The sequence below is a fragment of the Lithobates pipiens genome, unplaced genomic scaffold (genome assembly GCF_037356315.1).
Source record: "Lithobates pipiens isolate NorthernLeopardFrog02 unplaced genomic scaffold, aLitPip1_a1.2 Scaffold_18, whole genome shotgun sequence".
NCBI classification, from domain to species: domain Eukaryota; kingdom Metazoa; phylum Chordata; class Amphibia; order Anura; family Ranidae; genus Lithobates; species Lithobates pipiens.
The window spans coordinates 512,151,414-512,164,714 of NW_027507758.1; the positions used below are offsets into that span (position 1 = coordinate 512,151,414).

Below are 13,301 nucleotides of genomic sequence, written 5' to 3' on the forward strand. Positions count from 1 at the left end.
CAGGAATTTTTCTGACGCCCTGCTAGCCCTCGGCTTTCACACTGGTGTGGATGGAGCCGCTGTTTCAGGGCGCTTTGCAGGCGCTATTTTTAACGCTATAGCACCTCAGTGTGAAAGGGGTCTTACTTCCACTTTTTGAAGGGAGCATATGGGTTGCAACATCTGAGCATCTTTTAAATGCCAGTTGCTTAGCCATCCCTGCCTACAAACACTTTGAAATGTCTAAGCAGGTATATGAGTCATGCCAACAATAGAACAGTAACACAATGCAGTTATAACAAGTAGGAATATTCCTTGCAAATTGGCCCAGGCTCTATTTATGGCTTCTCTCACCTACCTACTCAGACATTACATCCACATGTTATCACTGTACAAACTAAGAAGCCTTCCAGATACAGCTACAATAAATGCTTTAGGGCCGAAAGCAATGAATCGGTTAATCTACAAATAATCGATTATGAAAAAAACTATTTTCATAATTCACTAGTTGGTCAGCCGATTAGTTGGCCTGCATACAGAATGCATTATTTGTTTACACAGTGGAAATACAGTGCAGCACACATATAGCTCAGTACACCATCCATACATGTCAGTAAGTGCCTGAGAACTTGTGAATGTGTGAGGAGAAAAGCATCATGGAACATGTAGTCCTGAGCAGAAAGTGAGTGGTTCTAAAGACAGAAGAAGCTTTTTTTTTTTGCTATAGGGGCACTCTAAAGGCAGGAGGAGCCAGAAGCATCAGTGGGGACACCAGGAGGAAAGGGGCTGCTTTGTGCAAAATCATTGACCGAAACAAAAACAAATAATAATATCACTTTAACCACTTGCCGACCGCCGCACGACGATATACGTCGGCAGAATGGCACGGGCAGGCATATGGGCGTATATATAAGTCCCTGCCTGCCCGCGGGTGGGGGGCCCGATCGGGCCCCCCCCCCGGTGCCTGCGGCGGTCGGCATTCCTTCGAGAGCGATCCGGGATGAGGGGGCGGCCATTCATTCATGGCCACCCCCTCGCGATCGCTCTCGACGAATGGAAATCCTCCGTGACATCACTTCCTCTCCTGTAATGTAAACACAGGAGAGGAAGTGATGTATTCTCTCCTCCGTGTCGGTATTTTTCGTTCCGGCACCGAGGAGAGAGGTTCGGTGAGTTGCACCAACACACCACACATACAGTAGAACATGCCAGGCACACTCACACCCCCCCTTTACCCCCCGATCACCCCCCCAATTACCCCTGCCCCCCCCAGTCACAGTGACACCAATTGCATTTTTTTTTTTTTTGCATTGGTGTCATTTGTGACTGTAATAACTGTTAGGGCAGTTAGGGTTAGCCCCCTTTAGTTCTAATGTACCCCCCTAAACCCCCCAATAAAGGTTTAACCCCGTGATCACCCCCCGTCGCCAGTGTCACTAAGGCTGGGTTCACATTGCAGCGGTTTGAGAACGGATGTGATTCGCACCGCACTGCAGTGCAAATCACATCCGATCTCTGTGCGATTCGAGTTCAGCCATACAGATAGTATGGCTGAATTCGTGTCGCACCCGCCGCAAACTCGCACGGGACCCTTTTTTTTGGTCCGCAGCAGAATCGGATCGCATGGGTGTTCACACCATGCGATCCGAGTTTGCAGATCGCACTGCGATATGCGAACTGATCTGGGGGTGTCATTATTTCACTGACACTCCCAGCAGTTCGCATAGGGCAGTGTGAACTGCCGCCGGGAGGCATGCGATGCGGGAACCCGCCGCGGATTCGTGGCGTTCCCGCATCGCTCCAGTGTGAACCCAGCCTAATAAGCGATCATTTTTCTGATCGCTGTATTAGTGTCACAGGTGACGCTAGTTAGGCAGGTAGGTATTTAGGTTCGCCGCAACTTTTTATAGCGCCAGGGACCCCCATATACTACCGCATAAAGCCCCCTGATTGCCCCCTAGTTAACCCTTTCACCAGTGATCACCATATAACTGTTACAGGTGACGCTGGTTGGTTAGTTATTTTTTTATAGTTTCAGGGCACCCGCCATTTATTACCTAATAAAGGTTTAACCCCCTGATCACCCGGCGGGTGTCATTTGTGACTAATAACTGTTAGGGCAGTTAGGGTTAGCCTCCTTTAGTTCTAAGGTACCCCTCTAACCCCCCCAATAAAGGTTTAACCCCGTGATCACCCCCCGTCGCCAGTGTCACTAAGGCTGGGTTCACATTGCAGCGGTTTATGAGAACGGATGTGATTCGCACCGCACTGCAGTGCAAATCACATCCGATCTCTGTGCGATTCGAGTTCAGCCATACAGATAGTATGGCTGAATTCGTGTCGCACCCGCCGCAAACTCGCACGGGACCCTTTTTTTGGTCCGCAGCAGAATCAGATCGCATGGGTGTTCACACCATGCGATCCGAGTTTGCAGATCGCACTGCGATATGCGAACTGATCTGGGGGTGTCATTAACATTTCACTGACACTCCCAGCAGTTCGCATAGGGCAGTGTGAACTGCCGCCGGGAGGCATGTGATGCGGGAACCCGCCGCGCATTCGTGGCGTTCCCACATCGCTCCAGTGTGAACCCAGCCTAATAAGCGATCGTTTTTCTGATCACTGTATTAGTGTCACAGGTGACGCTAGTTAGGCAGGTAGGTATTTAGGTTCGCCGCAGCTTTTTATAGCGCCAGGGACCCCCATATACTACCGCATAAAGCCCCCTGATTGCCCCCTAGTTAACCCTTTCACCAGTGATCACCATATAACTGTTACAGGTGACGCTGGTTGGTTAGTTATTTTTTTTATAGTTTCAGGGCACCCGCCATTTATTACCTAGTCTCACTAGTGTACCCCTAAATTTAGGGGTGTCTACTTTCCAAAATGGGGTCATTTGGGGGGGGTTTGTGCCATCTTGGCATTTTATGGCCTTCAAAACTGTAACGCCCTTAGAAAGCCTGAAGGCGGTGCTTGGTTTTCGGGGCCCCGTACGCGGCTAGGCTCCCAAAAAGTCCCACATATGTGGTATCCCCGTACTCAGGAGAAGCAGCAGAATTTATTTTGGGGTGTCATTTCACATATGCCCATAGCATGTGTGAGCAATATATCATTTAGTGACAACTTTGTGAAAAAAAAATAAAAAAAAATTAAAGTTTGTAATTTTCCCGCAACTTGTGGCAAAATATAAAATATTCCATGGACTCAAAATGCCTCTCAGCAAATAGCTTGGGGTGTCTACTTTCTAAAATGGGGTCATTTGTGGGGGTTTTGTGCCATCTTGGCATTTTATGGCCTTCAAAACTGTAATAGGTAGTGAGGAGTGAAGTCAAATATTTACGCCCTTAGAAAACCTGAAGGCGGTTCTTGGTTTTCGGGGCCCCGTACGTGGCTAGGCTCCCAAAAAGTCCCACATATGTGGTATCCCCGTACTCAGGAGAAGCAGCAGAATTTATTTTGGGGTGTCATTTCACATATGCCCATAGCATGTGTGAGCAATATATCATTTAGTGACAACTTTGTGAAAAAAAAATAAAAAAAAATTAAAGTTTGTAATTTTCCCGCAACTTGTGGCAAAATATAAAATATTCCATGGACTCAAAATGCCTCTCAGCAAATAGCTTGGGGTGTCTACTTTCTAAAATGGGGTCATTTGTGGGGGTTTTGTGCCATCTTGGCATTTTATGGCCTTCAAAACTGTAATAGGTAGTGAGGAGTGAAGTCAAATATTTACGCCCTTAGAAAACCTGAAGGCGGTTCTTGGTTTTCGGGGCCCCGTTGGTGGCTAGGCTCCCAAAAAGTCCCACATATGTGGTATCCCCGTACTCAGGAGAAGCAGCAGAATTTTGGGGTGTCATTTCACATATGCCCATAGCATGTGTGAGCAATATATCATTTAGTGACAACTTTGTGTAAAAAAAAAAAAAAAATTATTTTTTTGTCATTATTCAATCGCTTGAGGCAAAAAAATAAAATATTCGATGGGCTCAACATGCCACTTATCAATTTCCTTAGGGGGTCTACTTTCCAAAATGGGGTCATTTGGGGGGGTTTTGTACTGCCCTGCCATTTTAGCACCTCAAGAACTGAGATAGGCAGTCGTAAACTAAAAGCTGCGTAAATTCCAGAAAACGTACCTTAGTTTGTAGATGTGACAACTTTTGCGCAAACCAATAAATATACAGTTATTGACTTTTTTTTTTACCAAAGACATGTGGCTGAATACATTTTGGCCTAAATGTATGACTAAAATTGAATTTATTGGATTTTTCTAATAACAAAAAGTAGAAAATATCATTTTTTTTCAAAATTTGCGGTCTTTTTCCATTTATATCGCAAAAAATAAAAATCGCAGAGGCAATCAAATACCATCAAAAGAAAGCTCTATTTGTTTGGAAGAAAAGGACGCAAATTTTGTTTGGGTACAACATTGCATGACCGCGCAATTACCAGTTAAAGCAGCGCAGTGCCAAATTGTAAAAAGACCTCTGGTCATTTACCAGCAAAATGGTCCGGTCTGAAAGTGGTTAAAGAGACTGTACAGGGAAGATTAGCATCTGAACCCAGGGAAGGTGGAGGCTAATAAACTGGAGATAACATAAGGCATTACAATTACATTTAAAAAAGTAAACTTTTACCAGTGTTGTGCATTATTTAAAATAATATAAAAAAAAAAAAAATTGTATTTTTAGTACTACTTTAATAAATAAAATAAAAAAAGGATTTAAATCACCCTACATATCTGACTCCTAGTTAAAATGCCCATATATCCTACTTCTGGGTGGGTGTATATATATTTCTTTCACACACAGTCACACAGTATCTCACAAAAATCAGTACACCCCTCACATTTTTGGAACTATTTTATTCTATTTTTTCATGTGACAACACTGAAGAAATTACACTTTGCTGCAATGTAAAGTAGCGAGTGTACAGCTTGTATAACACTGTACATTTCTATCCCCTCAAAATAACTCAACACACAGCCATTGATTCACACTAACGCGTTTTTTGATGCATTTTTCAGAAATGCAGGGAAATTTTTTTTTAACATGGGTTCCTATGGAACATGTTAACATCAATGCATTTTTGTGCCTCTGCGTTTTTGGAAAGGGTTGGGGACTTTTTTCCCCATGCAAAATGCAGCGTTTTGCATGTAATAGAAGTCAATGGACCTGCATCAAAAACGCAAGTACTGCTTTTTTACCATGGTTATACCACGATTTGCGGGGTTTTTTTTCACTGTATATATCTGGTTTCTAAGCAACCACAGTGTAAAAAACGCAAAATGGCGTGTCCAAAAACGCAACATGCATAGATGTGAATCGAGTCTTAATGTCTGAACCGCTGGCAACAAGAGTGAGTACACCTCTAAGTGAAAATGTCCAAATTGGGCCCAATTAGCCATTTTCCCTCCCCCGGTGTCATGTGACTCAGTGTTACAAGGTCTCGGGTGTAAATGTGGAGCACGTGTGTTAAATTTGGTGTTAACGCTCTCACTCTCTCATACTGGTCACTGGAAGATTAGCATAGTACCTAATAGTAAAGAACTCTGAGGATCTGAAAAAAAGAATTGTTGCTCTACATCAAGATGGCCTAGGCTATAAGAAAATTTCCAAGACCCTGAAACAGAGCTTCAGCACTGTGGCCAAGACCATAGAGCAGTTTAACAGGGCAGGTTCCACTCAAAACCGGCCTCCCCATGGTCAACCAAAGAAGTTGAATGCACATGCTCAGCGTCATATCCAGAGGTTGTCTTTGGGAAATAAACGTACGAGTGCTGCCAACATTGCTGCAGAGGTTGAAGGGGTGGGGAGTCAGATAATGCACAAGAAAGCCTGCAGTTTGCTGAAGATAAGCAGACTAAGGACATGGATTACTGGAACCATGTCCTGTGGTCTGATGAGACCAAGGTAAACTTGTTTGGTTCAGATGGTGTCAAGCGTTTGTGGAGGCAACCAGGTGAGGATTTCAAAGACAAGTGCGTCTTGCCTACAGTCAAGCATGGTAGTGGGAGTGTCATGGTCTGGGGCTGCATAAGTGCTGCCGGCACTGGGGAGCTACAATTCATTGAGGGAACGATGAATGCCAACATGTACAGTGACATACTGAAGCTAAGCATGAGCCCCCTCCCTTCAGAGACTGGGCCGCAGGGTAGTATTCCAACATAAGAACCCCAAACACCTCCAAGACAACCACTTTCTTGCTAAAGAAGCTGAGGGTAAAGGGGATAGACTGGCCAAGCATGTCTCCAGACCTAAACTCAAATGGACATCTGTGGGGCATCCTCAAACGGAAGGTGGAGGAGCGCAAGGTCTCCAACATCCACTAGCTCTGTGATGTCATCATGGAGGAGTGGAAGAGGACCCCAGTGGAAACCAGTGAAGCTCTGGTGAACTCCATGCCCAGGAGGGTTAAGGCAGTGCTGGAAATTGGTGGTCACACAAAATAATGACATTTTGGGCCATTTTGACTTAGGGGTGTACCCACTTTTGTTGCCAGCGGTTTAGACATTAACGGCTGTGTGTTGCGTTATTTGGAGGGGACAGCAAATTTACACTGTTATTTGGGGTGGAACGGATTAAAAAACTCACGGATAGGATCGTTCCTCGGATCAGAGTCACAGATCAGATCATTTTTCGGATCAGCAGATAAGAATTGAATTTTCAAAAACCTGTGAAAATTCCACCACCATATAGTCCACATTGTAATATACATCTCCCCCACTGTAATATTGGCTGGGTATTACCGAGTATTGGCAGGTTAAATATTGGCAGGGTATAAGGGCTGGATCTGTAGTGCCCACAGCGCTGCTGCCCTCTGATCTCTCCCCTCTACTGTACAGATCAGTACACAGAGGGTAGAGAGGAACCGGCGTCATCCTGACGCCGGTTTGTTTACAGGGGATCGCTCTGAAATGATAGAGCAATCACATTGTAAACGCCGACGGGTGCACCAAGAAGGCCGCCGCTCTGGAACTAGGCCAAAGCCGCGGCCTTTCCTAAGGCCGAGACAGCATGTGCCAATCCGAGCTGCGTGACCAGTTCGGATCACGGATCAGTGACGATCCGTTGCACCCCTAACTGTTATACAAGCTGTACACGCACTACTTTACATTGTAGCAAAGCGTAATTTCTTCAGTGTTACAAAAATATTACAGCGCACACATGCAAAACTAACATTTACCTCCAGCAAGGCTTTTTAAAACACCTAGACATTTTCAAAAAAACATGGGGATTTGGTCACACCATATTGCTATACGGTGCTTAAGCCCACTTACTGCGACAAAGTACCCCATGATTAGTGGGTCCTACACTATCCATAGATTGGGAGATCCTGCTTATCTGAACCATGGGAGCTATACTCCTCTATATGGGAGAACATGAGGTCTCCACCATGACACAGGTGGTCACTAATGAGAGGTACTTTCTGAGAGCGTGGGGTGCTCCACCTAAAAGGATTTGGTCAGAATCCATACAATAGACAAAAAAGATATTTGGGGGGCACACCCTAAAAAAATGCATAAAGATGGTGCTGCCATAAGACCATACAACAGAACAAAAATATTACAGCACAAATGCAAATCTAACATTTACCTCCAGCAAGGCTTTTTAAAAACACCTTATCTTGTTTGTTTATTTCTTCAGTGTTGTCACATGAAAAGATATAATTCATATATAAAGATATAAAAGAACCCCTCTCTACCTGTAAGCAGACAGCTTTCCATTAGGGTTCATTGGTGGATAGGCAGGATATGTGCAGTATCACAAAGGAACAGGACACCACCGGACCGGATGCAAGTTGTGTCTCCTGAACCAAGCTTCCCACCCATCCAAGGCTTCATGTACATGGCAGTAGAACATGCAGAGCTTGCACAATGACTCTCCCAGGACTAGCTTCATGTAGCCACCCATTGAGATTAATTAGAAGTAGTGCCTGTATGCAGTTATGCATTCAGAGTTACATAAAATACTAAACGTAAAAGCTGGTGTGCATGCAGTTACATTGTGCAAACCCTGCTGCATGATTGCACACAGCCACATATTCTAAATTATCTCAATGGGCGACTGTGTTTGGGGTCAGTGGTGGAAGCATTGCACAGGCCGATTAAGGTGGTAATTAAACTCAATTGGTGCCTTATGTGCATGAAATTATCCTCAGAACCTGTGTAATTCATATGTGTTCGGGTTTAAAGGGATGAGGTGGCAACCCTAGCAACCACCTTAAATTGACTGTCCTGCGTTCCTGAAAACATGCAAAAATAAAACACAACGCTCGAGTGTGAACCTAGCCTAAGGGCTCACACCGGTGCATTGTAACATGGAAAAAACACAGAAGGAAGTTAGACCGGGGGAAGATGGAAGCGCTTCTTTTTAGGCAAGTCGCACATAATGTGCTAGTATGCAATGCAAACTAGCACATTATGACATTGCCTTGCAGGGGAATTTTTTTCCTCTCTTCAACTGTGGTTTACTACTGCTTTCACTGAACAAGCTGGAGATAGAAGCTAAATGGCTACCATGCACAGCTGCACCAAATTTTGCACTCTCCAGTTTTCGTAAAATTGACCCCTGTGTTTTTAGTTCATAGCGTTAACACGACGCATAATGCATTTTCCATGCATTCCTGTGCAAATTACATGCGATGTCAGTGCAGTGTGCTTTGGGCCATTCATTTGTATGGCTAAAATTGCACCTGCACAAAACCCGTATTGAATTAGATAGCACACCCATGCAATCCGATCCTGTGACTCGCACTGCATTTTGCGAACCGTTTCAGGGCATCAGTAACTTAACATCGACACCCACTGCAGTTTGCATGAATGCCCGTGGGAAACGCACAGGATTCTGTGTTTTCCACACTAAGGGCCAGTTCACAACATAGAAACGCAGTGTGGATGCATTCCAGACGAGGGCTTTCACACTGGAGCGGTGCTCTGGCAGGGTGTCAGAAAAAGTCCTGCCAGCAGCTTCTTTGGAGCGGTGAACTCACCGCTACTCCCCATTGAAATCAATGGGGCAGTGCTGCGATACTGCCAGCAAAACGCTGCTCCGGCTGCATTTTGCGGGTGGATTTAACCCCTTTTCAGCCACTAGCAGGGGTTAAAACTACCCCGCTAGCAGGCGAATAGCACCGCTAAAAATAGCGCTGCTTTACCGCTGACATCTGTGTGAAAGGGGTCTAAGGGAAGTAGAAGGGGCAGAGCCGGTGCAGTTGGAGCAATTCACTGCTCTGCGTTGCTGCTGTGCTAGGGAGCAGTGTGGCACACAATTGCATCACACTGCTCACTTTTTGTTTGTATTAATTTTACTTGAAGTATACAAAACATACACACTTCATTCACTACAATGCTCAACATTGCATTGCGATTTGGGCCGGTGTACTGAGATAAAACAATTATCTGTGTGTCCCTGCAGTGCCACACATTTTACAATGTGATAATACAACTGTCACTGCATATTGTGTGAGTAGGCCCTCTATGGAAACGTGTACTGAGGAAATACCTGGTCTACCCTCAGTAGACTGTCCAGAAAACGATACTAACCCCAGTGCCATCATGACAGCCAGTCACACAATCACAATACCCTCCTAGGGATGATGACATGGGGCACATGTGCTGAGACGGTTGAATGACATACAAATCTCATGCATTCACCACGTCCTATCTCCCCCCTCTCCTCTCTATGGTACCTGTATCCGGGTGCACAATAATGCTTCAACTCCATAACGTAAGGCACGTTTAGTCCCCGCCCCTAAGCTCCTTATTGAACACCCTGGACTTTTTTGGTCAGCTGACCTCAGATGAGGTAAACCTCAATAAACGCACGGCGAGCATACTGAGCACAGCCCGCCCCCTAGGCTTCTCATTGGACAATCCGGATTAGCTGACCCCCGAACAATGACAAGCACGCCGAGTACGGGGCGCGGGAAAGGTCAAGAAGAGACACGTGCGCCTGGGAGAGGAGCTGGGGATTGTTAGTGAACGATTTCAGCTCCTCCCCTGACAAGTCACAGTGCCATGAGGTGTATGATTCTGGTCTAGTGCCCGTTACAGAATACAATACAAAACGTTTATGTACACCTCCCGATTACGGATCAGGGGAAGGAGGGGCACAGAAAGAGAAATATGCCCATGGCTGAAATGTGAGAAGACTTCTATAGCGGGTGTTCTGTCAGATTCGGCGACCTGTCAGAATTTGTAACGGAAGTGACGTTTCTTCGCCGCCATCTTGCTATACTCCGCTTTCCTCCACAATAACGTTACAAAGAAAACCCACCAGAGTTTTGCATGTTACCCTTGTTTTTTAACAGTAAACTGAGTTTATATAGGGAAATACAATACCTAGAACTCCGTCTGAATGTTTACATGTTGAATTTTAATAGCAACAGGCAAGGGGACATCTTGTTACACCCACTGGAGTTTTGCATTTCACCCTTATTTTTAATAGTAAATGCATAGCTCCCAACTGTCCCTGATTTGAAGCAATGTCCCTCTCTCTTCCTCATTTGTCCCTCGTTTTGGTCTGATCTATATAGTTGTATATAAAATGCACTTTTTATCTTTCAAAAAGTGTTTCCCAGTGCCAAACCTTTCATACGGTTTCTAAATTGCTGCATTCATAAATGTTAAATGCCAATATAAAGGAATAGTACTGGTAAAAAAAAAAAAAAAGCCCTTGTGGATTTAATTAACCTTTTTTTGGTTAATTCTCCTTTAAGAGGGTGTGGCTGGCGGCGTGTCCTAAGCCTGCATAGGTTTGCTAGTAGGTGTCCCTCATTCCCATCTCAAAATGTTGGGAGGTATGGTAAATGGACCATATAAGGCGAAATAGAGTATTTTGAAATCCGATGGACTGTTTACGTGTTGAAATTTTAAAAGCAGTGGCAAACCCGCGGATGTCACAGGTAGACATCCCAAGTCTCCCACGAGTCTCCTGCATTTGACTGCGGGCTCCTGGACACCTGCGAGCACCAGGTGAACTCCCGGCTGTGCCTGTCACTCAGCAACCAACAGCATGAGCCATGGATTGCACATAGCATATAGTGGAATTTCCATGACAGTTAAATGGCGAACCAGGTAGGAGCGAGCAGAACCTCCTTTGCATCTGATGGAAATTCCACTATACGCTATGAACAATCCATGTCTCCTGCGCTACTAAGCAGCCTTTTGGTATAATGCATCTCATTAAATCCATGTCTCCCGCATTTCCCCAAGTAAACATGCATAATCACTGTCCTCACGTTCTTAGCTCCATCACTCGACTGCCTGCCCTCACAAGCACAGGCACCTTTTATTTATCGCCAACAGAAGGAAATGACAAAGAGGAAGTCATGGCCCCAACAGCCAATCGCTTCCTCCATGCAAAATGACCACACATGAAATTACCACACTAAAGGGGAAAGGCATCCACAGGAGTGGGAGGGAGAAGTGCACATGTCTCATCCACTTGAGGCATGTACACTGCCCTCCGACCCAGCCACATGCATGCACATCCACCATCTAGGTCAGCATGGAGCCCACTCATGCTGCTCAGAGTAACCAGTATCTAGTAACATCATTCCACTTGTTCTTACTGGCTTGAGAAGATCTGCGGGGACATTACTACTGCTGTTGTTAATATAGGGTACAAGTATACTGACGAGGCAGATATCAATGTCCTCTTATAAAAGCAGATATGTATCCAAAATGGGATAGCGTAGCCACAACAGAGATATAATATGTTTCTCGAACTTCACTTCTCTAATGTGCATAGACATCTGAAGGCAAGAAGTCCAGCGTATTGTGCTTGATACTTACAAACCGGCAAATCTCCATGCCCATGAGAAAGTTTTCATACTGACGGTTTTACCGCTGTTCCCGATTCAACCCAAGTGCGCTCTGCTAGAGCGCTCCTTGGTTGAATCAGACACAGGGAGACAGATGACAATCTATAAAACACACATCCTAGAATAAAATCTCTGCATGAGTCCATATAATAAAATTTCCACAACAGGAGTGACTGTATGTGGACAATTTTTAATCATCAGTTTTTATTTTATTTTACCAGCCCTATATGGACATTCACCATTGGTCATGTGTACGTTTTGATCAATTAATTTAGGTAGGTACAGTCACTATCTAGTGATGTATACATAGGTGTGCCATTATTAATTTCTCTTCTTGCAGCTGGTGTTCTGGGTACTTTTCTTTGAATTATGTGACCCTCCCTGTGTATCCGGTATGTCTCTGTGTAGGGGTGCTGCAGCAACAAATGCATAGTTTAAGCCTTCATTGGCTGTTACAGGTCCAAGCCATTAGGCTGGTTTGCTGTGCCATTGTCAAACCTTTATCTGCACCATCTCTCTGAGGACATTGTGAAGGTGGCCCTCATACTCAGTCCCTTATGCTATATGCCATTGTATGTATGTGTGGACTGTATGTCTGTGTGGACTATATGTATGTGAGTGTACCGTATGTAGTATTATTTTTCCTAGTAAGATTGGGGGGGTCAGCAGTGCCGGCGCGGTGCGTTACCTCCCTGAAATGAGATTGCCACCTCCCTGAAATGAGTTTTTGCAGGTTGGGGTGTATGCACAGGCTTGCTAATCTGACAGAACACCGCTGCTTTTCTAATTCAACATATAAACAGTCAGACGGATTTCTAAATCCTGTATTTCAACATATAAGCTCAGTTTACCGTTAAAAATAAGCGTGAGATTTGTGACTCCAGTGGGTGTCCACATGCCCCCTTCTCAGTGTGTCCTTACGGTGGAAGAGTGCGGTTGTAGCAAGATGGCGGCGACGGAACGTCACTTCCGTTACAAATTCTGACAGGTTGCCGAATCTGACGGAACACGGGCACTTCCACCCCCCTTCTGTCCAGGCCAGTTTTCAGTGCTCTCACACTTTCAATAATCTTTATTTTGGTTTTCAGAAGGAAAAAAATATATACAATAAGTAATAAAAAGAAAAGCACCCAGAAGGGCACAGATCATGAATAACACACTTTCAAAGTAAGTTTCAAGCTCTTGCTGATACATGCTAATCTGTGAACATCATGTAGTACTTATGACCTAATGCTCCAATAAGAGCCAAACACCCATATAAAACAGCATGAACGGAATGTGACATGGGACATAAATAAGAGGGGATGTAGGGAGTGGGGGAGGGTGTAAAGGGTAGAACAAAAAGGGGGAGGGGCAGTAGGGGAATAGGCTATACCACCTATCAACCTTTAACCACTTCCGCCCTGGAAGGATTTACCCCCTAATGACCAGGCCATTTTTTGCAATACGACACTGCATTCATTTAACTGATAATTGCATGTTCATGCGACGTTGTA

General features: G+C 44.8%; 1 protein-coding gene across 2 annotated transcripts in view; it reads right to left on the reverse strand.

Moving 5' to 3' along the window:
• LOC143988840 (ribonuclease H1-like) overlaps positions 1-9,825 on the reverse strand; it is a 51,681-nt gene extending 41,856 nt beyond the window's left edge. Inside the window, exon 1 of one of the 2 annotated variants that reach the window (XM_077488732.1) lies at positions 9,670-9,825. The gene's annotated coding sequence lies outside the window, so the exon portion shown is untranslated. The other variant, XM_077488733.1, reaches the window with a different exon arrangement.
• Between the last annotated feature and the right edge of the window lie 3,476 nt (positions 9,826-13,301).